Source organism: Coregonus clupeaformis, chromosome 34, assembly GCF_020615455.1.
Source record: "Coregonus clupeaformis isolate EN_2021a chromosome 34, ASM2061545v1, whole genome shotgun sequence".
NCBI lineage: Eukaryota > Metazoa > Chordata > Actinopteri > Salmoniformes > Salmonidae > Coregonus > Coregonus clupeaformis.
In genome coordinates this window covers 37,409,107-37,434,182 of record NC_059225.1, presented here as the reverse complement: position 1 = coordinate 37,434,182, position 25,076 = coordinate 37,409,107, and the positions used below count along the sequence as shown (strand labels likewise).

Genomic DNA, 25,076 nt, shown 5'->3' with positions numbered 1-25,076 from the left:
TTTTCAGAGAAAGAAACAGTGCAGAGAGGGAGAGAGAGAACAAATTGAGCTTTCTAGGCTGATGTATTATACCTCCATCCCTTCACTCTTTCTTCCTCCATCCCTCCCTCTATCCCCCCATCACCAAATGAAGAGGGAATTAAAGAAATCTCTTTTTCATATTAAAGACTGTTCTCTGCAGATGGCTTACATTTATTCTCGTTTGCCGCCTATTGTTGTGGCAGGGGCGCCGTGGCTGACGGAGTACTGTTTAATTCTGCTGCATTCAGGCCTGGGCGGCACATTGGCAGGGGTGCGATACCGATCATTACACCTGGGCACAATGGGGGAACACAAAAGCCATGGGAGTCTGTGGAGAGCTGGCTAATACTTAGGAGGCGTGGTTGGAATCATAGGAGACTGGTTTGATAAAATACCGTACAGTCAGACGTGTGTGTGTGTGTCGGGGGGGGGGAGGGGTGCATGTGGGGGCGGGGGGTTTGTGCGTGTACGTTTGTCATTGTGTATCTGTTAACGTGTGTGTGTGTGTGTTGATCCTTCTGTCTGTGCGTGTTGATCGTTATGCATGCTTATACACACCTGTGTGTGTGTGTGTGTGTGTCTATCAGGGAAGTGGCTTGTGTGGGCTTTAGATAGAATCAGCAGAGAGACACTAATGGTTTATTGATTGATAATACAGTGTGCGTTATCACTGACGTATTTGGCTGGGAGATTGCAGCTCTGCTCTTATTGTTTTTCTGTTACTGTGTGATGTCTTTCTGATAAGAAACAATCATTCTCTCTCTTCTCTTTCTTTGTTTCTTTCCATCTGTCTCTGGCACTCTCTCTTTATGTCTCTCTCTGTCCATCTCGCTCTCTTTCTGTCCATCTCTCTTTCTCTCTCTCTCTTTCTCTCTCCCCACTCTCTGTCTTTGCCACGTCTGTTTTTTAAATCTCTGGGAAAGAAGGAGCAACAGAAAGAGACAGAAAAAGAGGAGAAGTGTACATGACTGCTACTTCCTCTCCTGCCCTCTGCTCACCCATTCGGGTGTGTGTGTTTTCGTGTGTGGACAGGGTTAAAGCTCCATTCCAGTTAACACGTGCTGATGATTATTTGGCTGATGATTTGCTGAATAGTTTGATACATCTCTATTAAAATGAAACGTTTGATGTACTCTTTATGTATGCGATCAATCACGCCTCAATGTACCCCAGAAACATGTACACTTGCATTCACACACCCATATGCACACAGGATTTCAGATTTATGTTTCAGTGCTGCACCTACAGCCGCAAAATAAGCCATTACTCTTTATAACAGTTCATTTCATGCCTTACTTTACAGCGTCAGAGAGGATGGGAGCGAGGAAAAAAAGGGGGAGAAAAGAAAGAGGGAAAGAGGAGTGAAAACAGAGTAAGAAATTACAAGGAGGAGAGACACAGTAGGGCGAATGAACAGAGAGAGGGAGAGCGAGCAGAGATGGTGAGAGAAAAGGATACAGTGCATTCGGAAAGTATTCAGACCCCTTCACTTTTTCCACATTTTGTTACGTTACAGCCTTATTCTAAAATGGATTTAATTGTTTTTTTTCCCCTTCATCAATCTACACACAATACCCCATAATGACAAATCAAAAACAGGTTTTTAGAAATGTTTGCAAATGTATTAAAAAATAAATCACATTCACATTAGTATTCAGACCCTTTACTCAGTACTTTGTTGAAGCATCTTTGGCAGCGATTTTTTTTTATTTCACCTTTATTTAACCAGCCAGTTGAGAACAAGTTCTCATTTACAACTGCGACCTGGCCAAGATAAAGCAAAGCAGTGTGATAAAAACAACAACACAGAGTTACATATGGGGTAAACAAAACATAAAGTCAAAAATACAACAGAAAATATATATACAGTGTGTGTGAATGTAGTAAATTATGGAGGTAAGGCAATAAATAGGCCATAGTGCAAAATAGTTACAATTTCGTATTAACACTGGAATGATAGATGTGCAAAAGATGATGTGCAAATAGAGATACTGGGGTTCAAATTAGCAAAATAAATAACAATATGGGGATGAGGTAGTTGGGTGGGCTAATTTCATAATGGCTGTGTACAGGTGCAGTGATCGGTAAGCTGATCTGACAACTGACGCTTAAAGTTAGTGTGGGAGATACAGTGGGGGAAAAAAGTATTTAGTCAGCCACCAATTGTGCAAGTTCTCCCACTTAAAAAGATGAGAGAGGCCTGTAATTTTCATCATAGGTACACGTCAACTATGACAGACAAAATGAGAACAAAAAATCCAGAAAATCACATTGTAGGATTTTTTATGAATTTATTTGCAAATTATGGTGGAAAATAAGTATTTGGTCAATAACAAAAGTTTCTCAATACTTTGTTATATACCCTTTGTTGGCAATGACACAGGTCAAACGTTTTCTGTAAGTCTTCACAAGGTTTTCACACACTGTTGCTGGTATTTTGGCCCATTCCTCCATGCAGATCTCCTCTAGAGCAGTGATGTTTTGGGGCTGTCGCTGGGCAACACAGACTTTCAACTCCCTCCAAAGATTTTCTATGGGGTTGAGATCTGGAGACTGGCTAGGCCACTCCAGGACCTTGAAATGCTTTTGCTGATGGAAGGAGGTTTTCACTCAAAATCTCACGATACATGGCCCCATTCATTCTTTCCTTTACACGGATCAGTCGTCCTGGTCCCTTTGCAGAAAAACAGCCCCAAAGCATGATGTTTCCACCCCCATGCTTCACAGTAGGTATGGTGTTCTTTGGATGCAACTCAGCATTCTTTGTCCTCCAAACACGACGAGTTGAGTTTTTACCAAAAAGTTATATTTTGGTTTCATCTGACCATATGACATTCTCCCAATCCTCTTCTGGATCATCCCAATGTACTCTAGCAAACTTCAGACGGGCTTGGACATGTACTGGCTTAAGCAGGGGCACACGTCTTGCACTGCAGGATTTGAGTCCCTGGCGGCGTAGTGTGTCACTGATGGTAGGCTTTGTTACTTTGGTCCCAGCTCTCTGCAGGTCATTCACTAGGTCCCCCCGTGTGGTTCTGGGATTTTTGCTCACCGTTCTTGTGATCATTTTGAACCCACTGGATGAGATCTTGCGTGGAGCCCCAGATCGAGGGAGATTATCAGTGGTCTTGTATGTCTTCCATTTCCTAATAATTGCTCCCACAGTTGATTTCTTCAAACCAAGCTGCTTACCTATTGCAGATTCAGTCTTCCCAGCCTGGTGCAGGTCTACAATTTTGTTTCTGGTGTCCTTTGACAGCTCTTTGGTCTTGGCCATAGTGGAGTTTGGAGTGTGACTGTTTGAGGTTGTGGACAGGTGTCTTTTATACTGATAACAAGTTCAAACAGGTGCCATTAATACAGGTAACGAGTGGAGGACGGAGGAGCCTCTTAAAGAAGAAGTTACAGGTCTGTGAGAGCCAGAAATCTTGCTTGTTTGTAGGTGACCAAATACTTATTTTCCACCATAATTTGCAAATAAATTCATTAAAAATCCTACAATGTGATTTTCTGGATTTTTTTTCTCAATTTGTCTGTCATAGTTGCCGTGTACCTATGATGAAAATTACAGGCCTCTCTCATCTTTTTAAGTGGGAGAACTTGCACAATTGGTGGCTGACTAAATACTTTTTTTCCCCACTGTAAGTGTCTCCAGCTTCAGAGATTTTTGTAGTTCGTTCCAGTCATTGGCAGCAGAGAACTGGAAGGAATGGCGGCCAAAGGAGGTGTTGGCTTTGGGGATGACCAGTGAAATATACCTGCTGGAGCACAGACTACGGGTGGGTGTTGCTATGGTGACTAGTGAGCTAAGATAAGACAGGGATTTGCCTAGCAGTGATTTATAGATGACCTGGAGCCAGTGGGTTTGGCGACGAATATGTAGTGAGTGCCAGCCAACAAGAGCGTACAGGTCACAATGGTGGGTAGTATATGGGGCTTTGGTGACAAAATGGATGGCACTGTGATAGACTACATCCAATTTGCTGAGTAGAGTGTTGGAGGCTATTTTGTAGTCAAGGATCGGTAGGATAGTCAGTTTTACGAGGGCAGGTTTTGTTGTGAAATAGGAAGCCGATTCTAGATCTAGCTTTTGATTGGAGATGCTTAATGTGAGTCTGGAAGGAGAGTTTACAGTCTAACCAGACACCTAGGTATTTGTAGTTGTCCACATACTCTAGGTCAGACCCGCCGAGAGTAGTGATTCTAGTCGGGTGGGCGGGTGCAAGCAGGGTTCGGTTGAAGAGCATGCATTTATTTTTACTAGTGTTTAAGAGCAGTTGGAGGCTACGGAAGGAGTGTTGTGTGGCGTTGAAGCTCATTTGGAGGTTTGTTAACACTCCAATGAAGGGCCAGAAATATACAAAATGGTGTCGTCCGCATAGAGGTGGATCCGAGCGTCACCAGCAGCAAGAGCGACATCGTTTCTGTTTGAAAAAGCTAGCTTTTGCTTTCCTAACTGATTGTGTATATTGGTTCCTGAGATCCTGAAAAGTTGCATATCGCGGGGCTGTTCGATGCTAATGCCATACGCCACAGGATCTGTTTGTGCTGGTCAAGGACAGTCAAGTCTGAGGTGAACCAGGGGCTATATCTGTTCTTAGTTCAGATTTTTTTGAATGGGGCATGCTTATTTAAGATGGAGAGGAAAGCACTTTTAAAGAACAACCAGGCATCCTCTACTGATGGAATGAGGTCAATATCCATCCAGGATACCCGGGCCAGGTCAATTAGAAAGGCCTGCTCGCTAAAGTGTTTTAGGGAGCGTTTGACAGTGATGAGTGGTGGTCATTTGACCGCGGACCCATTACGGACGCAGGCAATAAGCAGTGATCGCTGAGATCCTGGTTGAAGACAGCGGAGGTGTATTTAGAGGGTACATTTGTCAGGATGATATCTATGAGGGTGCCCATGTTTACAGATTTAGGGTTGTACCTGGTAGGTTCATTGATAATTTGTGTGAGATTGAGGGGATCTAGTTTAGATTGTAGGTTGGCCGGGGTGTTAAGCTTATCCCAGTTTAGGTCACCAAGCAGTACGAACTCTGAGGATAGATGGGGGGCAATCAGTTCACATATGGTGTCCAGGGCACAGCTCGGGGCTGAGGGGGGTCTGTAGCAAGCGGCAACAGTGAGAGACTTATTTCTGGAAAGGTGGATTTTTAGAAGTAGAAGCTCAAACTGTTTGGGCACAGACCTGGATAGTGTGACAGAGCTCTGCAGGCTATCTCTACAGTAGATTGCAACTCCACCCCCTTTGGTAGTTCTATCTAGAAAGAAAATGTTGTAGTTTGGGATGGACATTTCTGAATTTTTGGTGGCCTTCCTAAGCCAGGATTCAGACACTGCTAGAACATCAGGGTTGGCGGAGTGTGCTAACGCAGTGAATAACTCAAACTTAGGGAGGAGGCTTCGGATGTTAACGTGCAAGAAACCAAGGCTTTTACGGTTACAGAAGTCAACAAATGATAGCACCTGGGGAGTAGGAGTGATACTGGGGGATACAGGGCCTGGGTTAACCTCTACATCACAGAGGAGGAGTAGAATAAGGATATGGCTAAAGGCTTTAAATACTGTTCTTCTAGTGCGTTGGGTACAGAGAAAAAAGGGGCAGGTTTCCGGGCGTTGTAGAATAGATTCAGGGCATTATGTACAGAAAAGGATATGGAAGGATATGAGTACAGTGGAGGTAAACCTAAGCGTTGGGTAACAATGAAAGAGATAGCATCATTGGAGACACTGATTGAGTCGGTCTCCGCGTGTATGAGGGGTGGGACAAAGGAGCTATCTATGGCAGGTTGAGCTGGGCTGGGGGATCTACAGTGAAATAGTACAAAAATAAATAACTGAAACAGCAATAAGCAAGGCATATTGACATGGGAGAGAGGCATAAAGCAATCACAGGTGTTATTCGAGAGAGCTAAGACAACAGCTGGTAATGGCGACAAAGTTTGGGCTGAGGCTAATCATGAACAGGATGCGGTACCGTATAACGGAACAGTCCAACAGGCATCAGCTGTATAGCTGAGTTATCATAAGGTCCGGTGAACAGCAATAGGAGAGTTCGGAGGTAGTTCGGGGGCTGCTATAGCACTGGCGAGCGAGAGGCCACGGCTTGCGTGTGCTAGCGGGCCGGGGCTAGCAGATGGATCTTCGTGGTCTACGTCGTAACGGGAAGCCGGTTGTAACCACATCAGACGATTTTGTCGGCAGACCAGTCATGTTGGATCGGCGGGGCTCCGTGTCAACACTAGGAGGTCCCGTCCGGTTGACAGAGAGGTAGATAGCCAGGAGATGGGCCTGGCTCGCGGCTAGCTCAAGGCTGATTAGCCAACAACAACGTCCATTTGGTTGCAGCTAGCTAGTTGCGATGATCCAGTGTTAAAGGTCCAGTGATTCAGTGATTCCGGCAGAACAAACGATATGTTCTGGGTCGATAACGCGCTGTGCAGACAGTGCAGACTGGCCGATAATAGTCCAGGCTAGAGCTGGCTGGTAGGTAGTGCAGGCCACGGACAATGGTGAAAAACCGCTAACGGTGGCTAATAGCAAGTAGCTAGTCCTCTGTAGCTCAATTGGTAGAGCATGGCACTTGTAACGCCAGGGTAGTGGGTTCGATCCCCGGGACCACCCATACGTAAAAATGTATGCACACATGACTGTAAGTCGCTTTGGATAAAAGTGTCTGCTAAATGGCATATTATTATTATTATTATTATTATTATTATTATTAATTAGCTGGCTACTCCCGTCTGATAGACAGAGAGGTAGATAGCCGGGATATGGGCCTGGCTCGAGGCTAGCTCAAGGCTAACTGGTGCTTGCTTCGGGGCCAATGGTGATTAGCCAAACAGCAAAATCCATTCGGTTGCGGCTAGCTAGTTGCGATCCGGTGTTAATGTCCAGTGATTCAGTTATTCCGGCAGAAAATCCGATGTTCTGGGTGAAAACCGCTAACGGTGGCTAATAGCAAGTAGCTAGTTAGCTGGCTAGCTGGTTTCAACTGAAGATTCTAGATAAAAGGTAAGTCAATAATAGAATCCGTTCCACATTGATTGAGGCGGGTTGCAGGAAAGTATATTTTGTAGAAGGATGAAAAGTGTGATGGGGAAATATGTACGAAAAATAAAAAATAAAAATAAAAAAACAGGCTATATACACAGACACACAACAAAGACCACGACCGCACTGCTACGCCATCTTGGATTACAGCCTCAAGTCTTCTTGGGTATGACGCTACAAGCTTGACACACCTGTATTTGGGGAGTGTCTCCCATTCTTCTCTGCAGATCCTCTCAAGCTCTGTCAGGTTGGATGGGGAGCGTTGCTGCACAGCTATTTTGAGGTCTCTCCAGGGATGTTAGATAGGGTTCAAGTCCGGGCTCTGGCTGGGCCACTCAAGTACATTCAGAGACTTGTCCCGAAGCCACTCCAGCGTTGTCTTGGCTGTGTGCTTAGGGTCGTTGTCCTGATGGAAGCTGAACCTTCGCCCCAGTCTGAGGTCCTGAGACTCTGGAGCAGGTTTTCATCAAGGAACACTCTGTACTTTGCTCCGTTCATGTTTCCCTCGATCTTGACTAGTCTCCCTGGGTCTGTCGCTGAAGAACATCCCCACAGCATGATGCTGCCACCAACATGCTTCATCGTAGGGATGGTGACAGGTTTCCTCCAGACGTGACACTTGGCAATTAGGCCAAAGAGTTGAATCTTCAATTCATTAGACCAGATAATCTTGTTTCTCATGGTCTGAGAGCCCTGAATGTGCTTTTTGGCTAACTCCAAGTGTACTAACATGTGCCTTTTACTGAGGAGTGGCTTCCGTCTGGCCGCTCTACCATAAAGACCTGATTGGTGGAGTGCTGCAGAGATGGTTGTCCTTCTGGAAGGTTCTCCCATTTCCACAGAGGAACTCTGGAGCTCTGTCAGAGTGAGCATCGGGTTCTTGGTCACGTCCCTGACCAAGGCCCTTCTCCCCCGATTGCTCAGTTTGGCCGGGCGGACAGCTCTAGGAAGAGTCTTGGTGTTTCCAAACTTCAGAAATGTTTTGGTACCCTTCCCCAGATCTGTGCCACGACACAATCCTGTCTCTGAGCTCTACGGACAATTCCTTCGACCTCGTGGCTTGGTTGTTGCGCTGACATGCACTGTAAACTGTGGGACCTTATATAGACAGTTGTGTGCCTTTCCAAATAATGTCCAATCAATTGAATTTACCACAGGTGGACTCCAATCAAGTTATAGGAACATCTCAAGGATGATCAATGGAAACAGGATGAACCTGAGCTCAATTTCGAGTCTCATAGTAAAGGGTCTGAATACTTTCCAAATGCACTGTATGTAGCAGCCTATAGAGGGAAGGATAGAGAGAGGGAGGAGTGGCACATGCCCACACCCAACCGTAAAGGGGTCCTAGTATAGTGGTGTGCGGGTCAGCTGTTTGTTCACCCGCACATGCCCGCAACTGCTGATAACCCATCCACCCACAATCTGAGGCCCATATCCGACCCTAACCCGCTAAAATTGAAAATGCGCACAGGTCAACGATGGCGGCAAGATTTCTTGATTTATAGTTGAAGTCGCAAGTTTACATACACCTTAGCCAAATACATTTAAACTCAGTTTTTCAAAATTCCTGACGTTTAATCCTAGTAAAAATTCCATCTTAGTTCAGTTAGGATATTCACATTATTTTAAGAATGTGAAATGTCCGAATAATAGTTGATTGATTTATTTCAGCTTTTATTTCTTTCATCACATTCCCATTGCGTCAGAAGTTTACATACACTCAATTAGTATTTGGTAGCATTGCCTTTAAATTGTTTAACTTGGGTCAAATGTTTTGGATGGCGTTCCACAGGCTTCCCACAATAAGTTGGGTGAATTTTGGCCCATTCCTCCTGACAGAGCTGGTGTAACTGAGTTGGGTATGTAAGCCTCCTTGCTCGCAACACTTTTTCAGTTCTGCCCACCAATTTTCTATAGGATTGAGGTCAGGGCTTTGTGATGACTACTCCAATACCTTGACTTTGTTGTCCTTAAGCCATTTTGCCACAACTTTGGAAGTATGCTTGGGATCATTGTCCATTTGGAAGACCCATTTGCGACCAAGCTTTAACTTCCTGACTGATGTCTTGATGTTGCTTCAATATATCCACATAATATCCCTTCCTCATGATGCCATCTATTTTGTGAAGTGCACCAGTCCCTCCTGCAGCAAAGCACCCCCACAGCATGATGCTGCCAACCCCGTGCTTCACGGTTGGGATGGTGTTCTTCGGCTTGCAAGCTACCCCTTTTTCCTCCAAACATAACGATGGTCATTATGGCCAAACAGTTCTATGTTTGTTTCAATAGACCAGAGGACATTTCTCCAGAAAGTACAATCTTTGTCCCCAGGTGCAGTTGAAAACCGTAGTCTGGGTTTTTTATGGCGGTTTTGGAGCAGTGGCTTCTTCCTTGCTGAGCGGCCTTTCAGGTTATGTCGATATAGGACTTGTTTTACTGTGGATATAGGTACTTTTGTACCTGTTTCCTCCAGCATCTTCACAAGGTCCTTTGCTGTTGTTCTGGGATTGATTTGCACTTTTCGCACCAAAGTACGTTCATCTCTAGGAGACAGAACGCGTCTCCTTCCTGAGCAGTATGATGGCTGCGTGGTTCCATGGTGTTTATACTTGCGTACTGTCTCCTAGAGATGAACGTACTTTGGAACGGAAATAGAATGCTGTGAAAACGATCCAACATGTTTCTGATAAGATTTAAGTTAAGCTTGGATGCATATGTGACTGAAGGGCTCGATTCGGTCTTATGTAGCAACATTTTAATGGTGTTTTATACATTTGATTAAAGTTGAGACTCAGAGATAGAAAATGGTATATCATGCTCTACAGTTGAGGAACAATGAAAAAGTATTTCTGCTTTGAAAGTTGATAAACTTGTAACCCCACTTTTGAGAAAATGGCCCTTTAATGTTTTGGTACACCTACTGGAGAGCTCTTGTTTGTCTACACCCATTCAGCATCGTTCAGACCCTCTTAAGCCTTAGCCCCACCCATCTCTTTAAGGATTCACATGTGAGGCCATGTGCTACGGTAGTGTACTAAACAACCAAAGATTTCAAGGCTAAAGGCTGGTTTATACTACGTCTATCGACATGTCTTTATACAATTGTCGCAATGACGTCATGAACATTCTATTGTCGTCCGACATCAAACTTGTCGTTGTCGTTATGAAAAGTTATAAACTCAAAAATGAAAGGCTGCATGACATGAGCAGCCTGGTGGTCCAAAATAGCATAACTGGTGTATTTCAACACCAATAAACCCATCTGTTTAAAAATGAATTTAGTGTACAGTATGTCAATCTAACAAACTAGGCAACTAAAAGCAACTTTCTAAACAGTGTTTTGGTTAGTTTCTAGCTTGTTAGCTAACTAGCTAACATTAAGTTAGCTGGCTAGCCAGTTTAAATAATGACCATATCATATAGCTGACAATGTCTTAACTTTAGCTAATTTGTATTCATTATTACAGGAAAATAAACTCACAACAATATCATTATTTACGAGCTAATTACAGAAAATAGCTTACGGTTCTAAGTGTGCCGAAATAAAAGCAGGGCATTCTACCAGATCATTTTGGAACTTGGACACAGTCTCATTGGCCTAACGTCATATCCTAATTTGACTTTGGTGCAGGTCATGTTGTTCTTCACATTACCGTCTCTGGTAAACACACACTATATCAAATACAATGGGGCGGCAGGTAGCTTACTGGTTAAGAGCGTTGTGCCAGTAACCGAAAGGTTGCTGGTTCTAATCCCCGACCTGACTAGGTGAAAAATCTGTCTGTGCCCTTGATCAAGGCACTTAACCCTAATTGCTCCTGTAAGTCGCTCTGGATAAGAGTGTCTGCTAAATGACTAAAATGTACAATCAAAGTTTATTTGTCACATGCACAGGATACAGAAGGTGTAAACACTACAGTGAAATGGTTACTTGCATAGTGGAGTATTTTGTTTAGACATGTAGCTAGCTAGCTAAACAATGAACCATAATCCCGACTCATAACGTTACTACCCTGCATTAATCTACAGGTAGCTAAATGCTAACCAACTAGGTTAAATGTTAGCTAGCTAGCTAACATTAGGCTTTAACTAGCAATGCAAATGGCTCTGAGATACGAATATTACTACACAGATCATACACCTAATTTTAGCTAGCGAGCCAACTAATCTTAGCTGGCTAGCTAATAGTACGCTTTAACTTGCAATGAAAACGACTTTCTGACAAAATTAGAAACGTATAATACCTGAAAATGTAGCTAGCTAGACTCTCTTACCCGTATACATGGATTAACGCTTCTCCCTCTCTGTCACGGATGCCATGGTTGCCCATAGTTTGAAGATGTGATCCGGAGACAGGTGTTTTATACAACAGCCTTCTGTGTTCTCTTTTCGACTCCCTCCGCATTTGCAATCAAATGCCTGAATTTTCTCAATCTCCTTAGCTATCATACTCTGCTTCCACTGGGCACTGATTTCAAAACTCCGACCTCCAGAATGTGGAGAGCTATCTTTAAAAAACATGTGTTAAAAGGATTACCTACACATACTAAGCAGCTCATTATAGACAGAAGTGTGCTACATGGCAGACCAATCTGAACTCATCTCTTGACATGTCCAGCCCAGCCATTAACTCAACCAAATATGGCTAGCAGGAAGGTTCCTGTCTTTTTCCGTGGCTAAACCAACTAGGCTCTTAATTTTACACACGTAACATAGCTGGCACTGCTATCATCCTGTTTTAGCACTTCACCAAATCTTTCCCAAACATTAGGCTACTTTTCTGGCCCTCCCTTCTCTTTATTTTCAACTCCATTTCAAAGCTTTTCTCTTATTGAATTTAACTCGACGTTGTAGTTTTTTCCTCCGTGGATCGACATGAACTTTTTCTGGCCCATTCCAAAAAGCATTTGGTGATAGGGGTGTAGGCTATTTGGCACGCGTACAGTTAGGCCCTAAAACGTAGGCCTATGCGCTAATACCAGATAGGTGTCACGCCCTGACCTATAGAACTCTAGTTAGTTTGGTCAGGGTGTGCATGTTCAGTATCTATGTTATGTTTTCTATGTGTAGAATCTAGGTATTGGTTTTCTATGTTTGGCCGGGTGTGATTCCCAATCAGAGACAGCTGTCGCTCGTTGTCTCTGATTGGGGATCATACTTAGGTAGCCCAGTTGCCTACTATGTTTGTGGGATCTTGTTCCGTGTAGAGGCTTGTATTGTGTTTAGCCTGAGGACTTCACGTTACGTTGTTTTGTTGTTTTTGTTCGTGTGTTTATCTTTATAATAAACATGTATGCATTTCACGCTGCGCCTTGGTCTGACCCGTCCTTCAACGAGCGTGACAATAGGCTACATTGAGGTTTTTCTTTCATTATTTTAGGCTATCGATATCAATTGTACAAGAATTATACATTTATGGATTTTTTAAAAGTTATTGTTTCATCTTTATTCAACCAGCCCGTGATATCACTTCCCAATATTCCATTACCCTAAATCCGCCCGGGTTATGAGTCAACCCGCGCATCAAGCATGCATATCCTAGTAGGCCAGAGGTATTGGCAAATCAATGGGCAGACATAGCGGTAATGGATCAGTAGTAAATCTAACTACCAGAAGTATTCCGCTGGTAGAACAAGCATTGATTAGTGTTCCATTGGTACAAGAAATACTTGCTCTGTGTGTATGTGTGTGTCACACTAGTAATATTCCATCAGCTTTGGCCCACAGGTGTTGTCTGTGGAGCCATTACACACTTGTGCACGCACACACACACATGCAGGCAAACACACACACACGTATGCAGACACACACACACACACGCATTTTGTTATTCTATCCTCGTGGGGACCTAAAATGTATTTCCATTTAAAATCCTATTTTCCCTAACCCTTACCCTAACCAAGGGATATTTTTCCTTGTTTTACTATCCTTGTGGGGACTTTGGGTGATTTTAGGTCCCCACATGGTTAGAAGAACCAACCCCACCCCCCGCCCTCCTGAGGAGTGAGGACTGAGCAGTGATACTGCCTGCCATCAAGCCTGCTGTGATGCTGTGCTCCATCTGGCAGACACTCAGACATGTTACTGTTGTTATTGATGCACTTATGAATACTGTTAGTCACACAGCTGTCAGCGACCCAGTGTGCCAGCACGGAAGAGTGTGTGTTTGTGTTTCTGTGTGTGGGTGTGTATGCACGAGTACGCACGTATATGCGCACATCTGGAGAGATACCCGTAACTCTGAAGTGGTGCTCGTTGACTCACACTTATCAGAGTGTATCTTCCTCCCGCTCTTTATAGTTTGATCAATAAAAGGCGGATAGAGAAGGAGAGAGTATGATTAAGAGCATAGATTACACAAATATTATTCTACTGATCATCAACACACGCATACAAGGAAGATACAGACTCCCAGACATTAATCATACTGATCCCTCACACTGACTGCATCCCCGGGCATCCCCGCACACACACACACACACACGCCAGTGATGTTGTGTTGGTATGTGCCCCAGAGTGTGTGTGGGAGGCCCGGGGATACCGTCAGTGTGAGAGATCAGTATGATTCATGTCTGGGAGTCTGTATCATCTTTGAGTCCAATAGAGACACATTGTGAGAGAGAAAGTTTAAACGATTCAATAGAGAAACATTGTGAGAGAGAAAGTTTAAACGATTCAATAGAGAAACATTGTGAGAGAGAAAGTTTAGTCGTTTCAATAGAGAAACATTGTGAGAGAGAAAGTTTAGTCGTTTCAATAGAGAAACATTGTGACAGAGAAAGTTTAGACGATTCAATAGAGAAACATTGACAGAGAAAGTTTAAACGATTCAATAGATAAACATTGTGAGAGAGAAAGTTTAAACGATTCAATAGAGAAACATTGTGACAGAGAAAGTTTAAACGATTCAATAGATAAACATTGTGAGAGAGAAAGTTTAAACGATTCAATAGAGAAATGTGAGAAAGTTTAGACGATTCAATAGAGAAACATTGTGACAGAGAAAGTTTAGACAATTCAATAGAGAAACATTGTGACAGAGAAAGTTTAGACGATTCAATAGAGAAACACAGAGAAAGAGATGGAGATAGAAAGAAAAAGAGGCAGGGAAAGAGAGAGAGAGAGTTGTGAGGATTGGAGAGAGAGAGCGCCCTGTAGAGAGGGTTCATCAGGCAGAGGCTAGCCAGGCCACGCTACATTATGCTAGCAACTCCGAGAGCCTGGCTGAGTAAGTGAGATGTAGAGGAGGACACTTAACTCGTTTTCCCCAACTGTTAATGGTATTAAGACCTACAGAAGAGGAGGAGAGGAGGGAGAGAGAGAGAGAACTGCTCGTCTGTTCACTTTCCTCTGCATAGATCATGTTATAGCAAGCACACGCACAAACACACACACAGAGTGTGCAGAAACTCTGCATCATCATTCTAAACAGCGTAATACATGTCTTGGATACATTCACAAATATTTTGTCTCCCAAATCATCTCTGTGGTTGGAAAAATGAAAAAGTAGATCCGTTCATCCATTCCGTGCATGTCGGGGTCGAGTCCAGAGAAAAGTATATTTGGGCCGTCATCAATCTTTTGATTACACACTCGGCGGCAACTCGCACACGTGCGCACGCCTGCCCGTCTGCACGCACACACAAACACACACACACACACACAGATGCCAGGGCCAGTTAATAATTCTATCCATTCTCACCTGGCCGGACAGACTCATTTATTATGTCTAATAACGCTCACTATTGGCTAATGCCCAGGCCCGCCGCTACAGTGGCCCTGTACAGTGTGTGTGGAGACAAAGAGATATACACTATTTTTATGACGTCAGATAGTTCTCTATCCGGATTTAAAGTAAACTGTCTTTATTTGCGTTGCATGCGAGGCAGTAGCCATCTGCAGTTTTCCAATTTTCAACCAAGTGCCATGCAGAGTATTTGTAATGATTTCATAGATACAATAGTCTCCGCTGTCTAAATGACATGCACAGTGCAGATGTTAAGATGGAATAAACTGGGGATTGTGTGTTTATAAACTGGGATTTGGAGAGAGAATATGACAATCCAGACTTGTAATCCCATGAGACGAGTAGAGATTACAGACAACACAGATCAGGAGTGTCTGGAGGCACGTCAACTTGCATCTGCTATATCGTTTCAGACGACACACTGTCTTTGAGGAAACCGTGTCAGGCCATGGCTTTGTTTCTGACTATGGGATGTCTTCTCTTTGAGGAGTATGTTTTAAAAATGTTGTTCCCATTTTTAATGCTATGCCTGTGTTAGCAATGCGCTACAGACCAATTGGTCTTGGGGACCTGTGCTATGCCTGTGCTATGCCTGTGTTAGCACTGCGCTACAGACCAATTGGTATTGGAGGACCTGTGATATGTTTGCGTTAGCATTAGCATGGTCACTCTGTGTTACAAAACTCAAACCATTGCAAGTGCCATGACACACCATGTTAAGTGAATACATTGACGTAGTTGTAGTGTATGCCTGCTGGACTGGTGAGTAATTGATGCTTTGACAGCATTAGATAATCAGCCTACAGAATAGTGTTGGAGTGAAGGTATGCTTCTCAATTCTTCTAAGAGAGCGCCATTAAACCTAAATGACCCCACATCACAGCACTGTACCCATAGCAATAGGCTCTCCCAAATGGCACCCTGTTCCCTATATAGTGCACTACTTGTTACGAGGGCCTATAGGGCTGTGGTCAAAAGTAGTGCACTATATAGGGAATAAGCTGCCATTTGAGATGCCGCATTAGTAATTCAATGAGTTGCAATGGAGTCACTTAATTTCTTTCAGCATGTCGACTCGCAGGCTCGATGAGTCACGTGTGCGCGGGGGTTCGTGCGTCAATGTATCGGCGTGCCATGCGCGCATGAGTACCAGTCATGACATCACAATGCCCCATGTCACCTTGGCCACCATTCAAAAGCTCCAATTACATATGATTCATATATAGAAAACCAGTAAAAAGTTCGGACACACCTACTCATTCAAGGGTTTTTCTTTATTTTAACTATTTTTTACATTGTAGAATAATAGTGAAGACATCAAAACTATGAAATAACACATATGGAATCATGTAGTAACCAAAAAAGTGTTAAACAAATCAAAATATATTTTATATTTGAGATTCTTCAACTAGCCACCCTTTGCCTTGACAGCTGCTGGTTTCCCCTCACTGGGGGAGAGGACTGAGAGAGCATGTAGCTCTGGTTGCAAGTTTTATTTGCTGAACATTTAAGTTTGATTCTTGAAGAGATTGTTTAGGTTGGAACCTTATAGGCAATAAAAACTATTTTGTTTTCAATTTACCCTGTCTCATGAGCCTCTGTACTAGAAACCTAACCTTGGTCAGTGGTAGCACACCTCCCCACTGGCTGCCACAGGCATTAACTCCAAATGGTTAATCTAAAAAAATCTCTCAAAAACAACTTTCTATCGCTGGATTCGAACTTGCAACCTTTGGAATCAGAGGCAGATTCTTACGCCCATCCGCCATCCCCGTCCACAATGCTTTAGCAAAACCAAAACCTACTTGAAGGTAACATCACTCATTGTTGCCCCTAGTGGCCAGTTTCCATGTCATTTCCCGAAGTCCTCAGATATGGAGGGACGTCGAATACTGACTTGTATCACGGGTGACCTGGCTTCTTCATCAGGCATCCATGAAGAAAGGGGTGGGTGGAAGGTCCTACAGTGAGGGGAAAAAAGTATTTGATCCCCTGCTGATTTTGTACGTTTGCCCACTGACAAAAAAATGACCAGTCTATAATTTGAATGTTAGGTTTATTTGAACATGAAACGATAACCAAAAAAATCCAGAAAAATGCATGTCAAAAATGTTATACATTGATTTGCATTTTAATGAGGGAAATAAGTATTTGACCCCCTCTCAATCAGAAAGATTTCTGGCTCCCAGGTGTCTTTTATACAGGTAACGAGCTGAGATTAGGAGCACACCCTTAAAGGGAGTGCTCCTAATCTCAGTTTGTTACCTGTATAAAAGACACCTGTCCACAGAAGCAATCAATCAATCAGATTCCAAACTCTCCACCATGGCCAAGACCAAAGAGCTCTCTGAGGATGTCAGGGACAAGATTGTAGACCTACACAAGGCTGGAATGGGCTACAAGACCATCGCCAAGCAGCTTGGTGAGAAGGTGACAACAGTTGGTGCGATTATTCGCAAATGGAAGAAACACAAAAGACCTGTCAATCTCCCTCGGCCTGGGGCTCCATGCAAGATCTCACCTCGTGGAGTTGCAATGATCATGAGAACGGTGAGGAATCAGCCCAGAACTACACAGGAGGATCTTGTCAATGATCTCAAGGCAGCTGGGACCATAGTCACCAATAAAACAATTGGTAACACACTACGCCGTGAAGGACTGAAATCCTGCAGCGCCCGCAAGGTCCCCCTGCTCAATAAAGCACATATACAGGCCCGTCTGAAGTTTGCCAATGAACATCTGAATGATTCAGAGGAGAACTGGATGAAAGTGTTGTGGTCAGATGAGACCAAAATCAAGCTCTTTGGCATCAACTCAACTCGCCGTGTTTGGAGGAGGAGGAATGCTGCCTATGACCCAAAGAACACCATCCCCACCGTCAAACATGGAGGTGGAAACATTATGCTTTGGGGGTGTTTTTCTGCTATGGGGACAGGACAACTTCACCGCATCAAAGGGACGATGAACGGGGCTATGTACTGTCAAATCTTGGGTGAGGACCTCCTTCCCTCAGCCAGGGCATTGGATATGAGTCATGGATGGGTATTCCAGCATGACAATGACCCAAAACACACAGCCAAGGCAACAAAGGAGTGGCTCAAGAAGAAGCACATTAAGGTCCTGGAGTGGCCTAGCCATAAAACATCTGTGGAGGGAGCTGAAGGTTCGAGTTGCCAAACGTCAGGCTCGAAACCTTAATGACTTGGAGAAGATCTGCAAAGAGGAGTGGGACAAAATCCCTCCTGAGATGTGTGCAAACCTGGTGGCCAACTACAAGAAACGTCTGACCTCTGTGATTGCCAACAAGGGTTTTGCCACCAAGTACTAAGTCATGTTTTGCAAAGGGGGTCAAATACTTATTTCCCTCATTAAAATGCTAATCAATTTATAACATTTCTGACATGCGTTTTTCTGGATTTTTTTGTTGTTATTCTGTCTCTCACTGTTCAAATAAACCTACCATTAAAATTATAGACTGATCATGTCTTTGTCAGTGGTAAAATGTAAAAAATCAGCAGGGGATCAAATACTTTTTTCCCTCACTGTATATACGAGGAGTGCTCAGTGACATCACTTCCTGTTCCTGAAACAGGACGGGATGTCACTGATTACTGTCCCTATATATAGGACCTTCCACCCCCACCTGGGATATGAATGTGTGTGGCATTTTCTTTTTTATTAAATTTTTCATGAGTTCACTTATAACACCAGCACCTCCAAAAAAGTACCTTGATGTGCGTGTGTTGTTCAGATTTGGTATAGCGGACCTCTTGCATGCAGACACATTGACGCACGAACCCGCGCGCACACACAAATACGCAGGTACACACACTCACACACACACGAGCCTGCGAGTGGACACGCTGAAAGGAATTAAGTGACTATTACAACTAAGGATTGGCACGGTTATTCGAATATCCGAACGGACATTAGTATTCGATTACTTGCGAAAATATTCATTTAAAAATGAATAAAAAATAGGTATATTTTAATGAAAAGGCTTTGTCAAAAAATTTATTAAATTATCTATGTGACATTGCTACATACGAGGATAGAACAACAAGCTCTCTCCAGAGTCACGCGAGCAAGTCCCAATTGAAGTTAAAAATATATATATATGTGTGTGTGTATATATATATATATATATATATATATATATATATATATATATATATATATATTAATTCAGTGAGGGAAAAAAGTATTTGATCCCCTGCTGATTTTGTACGTTTGCCCACTGACAAAGACATGATCAGTCTATCATTTTAATGGTAGGTTTATTTGAACATTGAGAGACAGAATAACAACAAAAAAATCAAGAAAAACGCATGTCAAAAATTTTATAAATTGATTTGCATTTTAATGAGGGAAATAAGTATTTGACCCCTCTGCAAAACATGACTTAGTACTTGGTGGCAAAACCCTTGTTGGCAATCACAGAGGTCAGACGTTTCTTGTAGTTGGCCACCAGGTTTGCACACATCTCAGGAGGGATTTTGTCCCACTCCTCTTTGCAGATCTTCTCCAAGTCATTTAGGTTTTGAGTCTGACGTTTGGCAACTCGAACCTTCAGCTCCCTCCATAGATTTTCTATGGGATTAAGGTCTGGAGACTGGCTAGGCCACTCCAGGACCTTAATGTGCTTCTTCTTGAGCCACTCCTTTGTTGCCTTGGCCGTGTGTTTTGGGTCATTGTCATGCTGGAAAACCCATCCACGACCCATTTTCAATACCCTGGCTGAGGGAAGGAGGTTCTCACCCAAGATTTGACGGTACATAGCCCCGTCCATCGTCCCTTTGATTCGGTGAAGTTGTCCTGACCCCTTAGCAGAAAAACACCCCCAAAGCATAATGTTTCCACCTCCATGTTTGACGGTGGGGATGGTGTTCTTGGGGTCATAGGCAGCATTCCTCCTCCTCCAAACACGGCGAGTTGAGTTGATGCCAAAGAGCTCCATTTTGGTCTCATCTGACCACAACACTTTCACCCAGTTCTCCTCTGAATCATTCAGATGTTCATTGGCAAACTTCAGACGGGCCTGTATATGTGCTTTCTTGAGCAGGGGGACCATGCGGGCGCTGCAGGATTTCAGTCCTTCACGGCGTATTGTGATACCAATTGTTTTCTTGGTGACTATGGTCCCTGCTGCCTTGAGATCATTGACAAGATCCTCCCGTGTAGTTCTGGGCTGAATCCTCACCGTTCTCATGATCATTGCAACTCCACGAGGTGAGATCTTGCATGGAGCCCCAGGCCGAGGGAGATTGACAGTTCTTTTGTGTTTCTTCCTTTTGCCAATAATCGCACCAACTGTTGTCACCTTCTCACCAAGCTGCTTGGCGATGGTCTTGTAGCCCATTCCAGCCTTGTGTAGGTATACAATCTTGTCCCTGACATCCTTGGAGAGCTCTTTGGTCTTGGCCATGGTGGAGAGTTTGGAATCTGATTGATTGATTGCTTCTGTGGACAGGTGTCTTTTATACAGGTAACAAGCTGAGATTAGGAGCACTCCCTTTAAGAGTGTGCTCCTAATCTCAGCTCGTTACCTGTATAAAAGACACCTGGGAGCCAGAAATCTTTCTGATTGAGAGGGGTCAAATACTTCTTTCCCTCAATAAAATGCAAATCAATTTATAACATTTCTGACATGCGTTTTTCTGGATTTTTTTGTTGTTATTCTGTCTCTCACTGTTCAAATAAACCTACCATTAAAATTATAGACTGATCATGTCTTTGTCAGTGGGCAAACGTACAAAATCAGCAGGGGATCAAATACTTTCTTCCCTCACTGTGTGTTATATATATATATATATATATATATATATATATATATATATATATATATATTTAAAGGTAAACTCTGCAAAATGATGTTGCCAAGAGCAGCACCGCAAGATATTGAGATAAGATATGAGATTCAAGACTTTCACAGTCACACACAGTATCTGCGCATGTGCACAGGTTCACTCAGGGTTGGCTTCACTCTGTTGGCTTATTGTTTGCGGAAACTGAACCACTATGCTATTTACTTTCTGTATCTACGTCATATCGCGGAGTCTACCTTTAACCCCCTAGAGTCAATGTCCGCTCCCTGTGGGAATCTAATTAGTATAATAATAACATTTGTAAATTTAAGATAGAGAACTGTTTAAAAAAAATAAATCTCAATCCACCACATCCGCCGATATCGCACTTCCGCATCTGCGTTGAAAGGTGACAGAGCTAGTGCGGTGTTTGTCAGACCATTAAACATCCCTAAAATCGATCTTCTCACAAAATCGTCTGTAGCATCCGATCGGTTTGGCCTACAAAACTATTATGACCCCTCTATGGAAAGATGAGACTCTCATGAACACGATTGTTTTGCTCTACGTTTGGCTCTACGACCCCCACAAGCGTCTTGGGACTCGTCTGAAGTCGGTATAGCTGATCTGCCTTCTGTCTGTAGCGTCTGAACAGTTTGGGCTGCACACTAATATGACCCTTCTGTGGAAAGGTCAGACTCTCACGAACACGTACATGTCGATTGCTTTGCTCTAGGATGCCCACAGGCATCTGAAGGTCCCCCGGTACCAGTTGAAAAAATTAATGGAAGTATATATGGAGACTGTTTAGTGCCAAAAATAAGGGGTTAAATGTCAAACAAAATAACAAATGTTTCCTGATCTTTTTTATATCTCTCAGATATAAGACACACTTCAGAACAAACTTCCTTTAGATATTTTGGGGGGACTATCTGTTGTTCCATGTAGTGAATCTGTTATTCAATGCGTTTGTGTGGGCTAATAGCAGTAAGGCCCCAAAAGATAGTATTATGCTTACAACAAGTAATAACGTATTATGCATGCTGACTTAAAGTGACACGCTTTCCAATTTGTTTTTAGAAACAAGACAAGAAAATACCATTGATTTAGCCTTTCATTAGCTTAAAGAGTCTTCTGATCCACGTTGCACCATTAGAAACACTGTCGCCAAAACACGTACGTTTGCTGCTAAAGAACATATAAAACGTAAATACTTTTTCGGTGAGTGCAGGTTTTCCTTTCCCAGTTTATATTGACTCCTGCACCCAAATACTTTTGGTTATGGACTATTGAGTCAAGCATGCCAATTCTTGATTTGTCATTAGTAGTGCCAGGGACAGGCTAAACGCCTTGATGAGTAGCATCTAATAGACTGTGTGTAAACATATGCTGTGGGATTTCCTCCAGCATGCTACAGTGTGTCAGTCTTATAGAAGGACATGATTGCGACTTTACACTGCTAATTCTCCCTCTGGGTCTCCTCCTACTGATTTAGTTAGCCTACTAGCATATTTCAGCCACTTGAGTTACTGTTTGTGTGTGTGTGTGAAAAGGTTGGTTGGTTCTTATATCCTTGTGGGGACCTAAAATCCCCCAAATTCCCCACAAGAAAAATAAATAAATAAATAAATAAATATAGTCAAACAAGGAAAATTGTCCTCCATAACATGTATTTTTCTTGGGTCTGCTGTGATATGAGATCTGGATGCTCTTTTTGTGTCCTTGTGTGTGTGTGTGACTTCCCTCCCTCTCCCCAATGACAAATGGAGTTCTAATTAATGGCCATTAGTGGATACCCGTTCCTTATCAGTTCTTTTGTTTGCTGTCTGTGTCCTTATTATCTACATTGTGGGTTTGCTGTGTGTGTGTGTGTGTGTGTGTGTGTGTGTGTGTGTGATTAATTATATGCAGTGCTCTCCAGACAGGTTGAATGGTGTGTCAGAGGGACCATAGCAGCGTGGTGTCTTGTACAGCACAGAGGTACACACAGGGGCCACGGTCTACCTCTGTGTGTGTGTGTGTGTGTGTGTGTGTGTGTGTGTGTGTGTGTGTGTACCTGTACTGTGTCTGTTTCTTGGGTCTGCGTGTGAGAGAGACTCTCACTGGCTGCCACTGACGTCCTTCCCCCAGTCTTTCTCTCTTGTGATGTTACTATTTTTAGACTGACGCTAAAAAGGTGTATCCCTGAGGAAGAATCCCCCTCATTTTTAAAAATGTATTATCCTCTTCTCATCCACCCTCTGAGAGAGAGAACAGAGATACCTGGGGTTGTGTCTATTTTATAGTGAAAAAACATGATGTAATATAACATAATAAAATAAAGCAGAATAGTGCGAGGTGATTGGCATCTGGAACAGTTATTCTCAGAGAGTGATCATTTGAAGTTGAAAGACACATTTTTCAGGGTTACAAACCAAAATCTATCTATCTTTTCTTTTCGATATACAGACTTTCGATTTAGTTCATTATGCCTGTTTTTTTGAATTTTCTAAATGGATTAACAATTCTACATTGAACACTGCATGTGGATGAAATACAGTGCATTCGGAAAGTATTCACACCCCTTGACTTTTTCCACATTTTGTTACGTAACAGCCTTATTCTAAAATTGATTAAATTACTTTTTCCTCATCAATCTACACAAAATACCCCATAATGACAAAGCAAAAACAGGTTTTAATAAATTTTTGCAAATGTATAAAATAAAAGAACCTTATTTACATAAGTATTCAGACCCTTTGCTATAAGACTCGAAATTGAGCTCAGGTGCAACCTGTTTCCATTGTTCTACAACTTGATTGGAGTCCACCTGTGGTAAATTCTATTGATTAGACATGATTTGGAAAGGCACACACCTGTCTATATAAGGTCCCACAGTTGACAGTGCATTTCAGAGCAGAAACCAATCCATGAGGTCGAAGAAATTGTCCGTATAGCTCCTAGACAGGATTGTGTCGAGGTACAGATCTGGGGAAGGGTACCAAAAAATGTCTGCAGCATTGTAGGTCCCCAAGAACAAAGTGGCCTCCGTCATTCTTAAATGGAAGAAGTTTGGAACCACCAAGACTCTTCCTAAACTGGCTGCCCGGCCAAACTGAGCAATCGGGTGAGAAGGGCCTTGTTCAGGGAGGTGACCAAGAACCCGATGCTCACTCTGTCAGAGCTCCTGAGTTCCTCTGTGGAGATGGGTGAACCTTCCAGAAGGACAACCATCTCTGCATCACTCCACCAATCAGGCCTTTATGACAGAGTGGCCAGACGTAAGCCACTCCTCAGTAAAAGGCACATGACAACCCGCTTGGAGTTTGCCAAAAGGCACCTAAAGACTCTCAGACCATGACAAACAAGATTCTCTGGTCTGATGAAACCAAGATTGAACTTTTTGGCCTGAATGCCAAGCGTCACGTCTGGAGGAAACCTGGCACCATCCCTACGGTGAAGCAAGGTGGTGGCAGCATCATGCTGTGGAGATGTTTTTCTGCAGCAGGGACTGGGAGACTAGTCAGGATCGAGGGAAAGATGAATGGAGCAAAGTACAGAGAGATCCTTGATGGAAACCTGCTCCAGAGCGCTCAGGACCTCAGACTGGGGTGAAGGTTCACCTTCCAACAGGAAAACGACCCTAAGCATACAGCCAAGACAACGCAGGAGTGGCTTCGGGACAAGTCTGAATTAACTTGAGTGGCCCAGCCAGAGCCCAGACTAGAACCCGATCGAACATCTCTGGAGAGACCTGAAAATAGCTGTGCAATGACGCTCCGATCAAACCTGACAGAGCTTGAGAGGATCTGCAGAGAAGAATGGGAGAAACTCCCCAAATACAAATCAAATCAAATCAAATTGTATTTGCCACATGTGCTGAATACAACAGGTGTATACATTACCGTGAAATGCTTACTTACAGCCCTTAACAAACAATGCATTTATTTGTTTAAATAAATAAAACAACATCAACAAAAAAGTGTTGAGAACAAAAGAGCAGAAGTAAAATAAAATAACAGTAGGGAGGCTATATACAGGGGGGGTACCGGTGCAGAGTCAATGTGCGGGGACACCGGCTAGTTGAGGTAATATGTACATGTGGGTAGAGTTAAAGTGACTATGCATAAATAATTAACAGAGTAGCAGCAGCGTAAAAAGATGGGGTGGGGGTGGGGGGGCAGTGCAAGTAGTCCGGGTAGCCATGATTAGCTGTTCAGGAGTCTTATGGCTTGGGGGTAGAAGCTGTTGAGAAGCCTTTTGGACCTAGAGTTGGCGCTCCGGTACTGCTTGCAGTGCGGTAGCAGAGTGAACAGTTTATGACTAGGGTGGCTAGAGTCTTTGACAGTTTTGAGGGCGTTCCTCTGACACCGCCTGGTATAGAGGTCCTGGATGGCAGGAAGCTTGGCCCCAGTGATGTACTGGGCCGTACTTACTACCCTCTGTAGTGCCTTGCGGTCGGAG

At 43.3% G+C, this 25,076-nt stretch overlaps 1 protein-coding gene across 1 annotated transcript in view; it reads left to right on the top strand.

The window, feature by feature from the left end:
• Nucleotides 1-25,076, top strand: part of adck1 (aarF domain containing kinase 1) — a 181,007-nt gene that overhangs the window by 118,976 nt on the left and 36,955 nt on the right. The window lies entirely within an intron of this gene.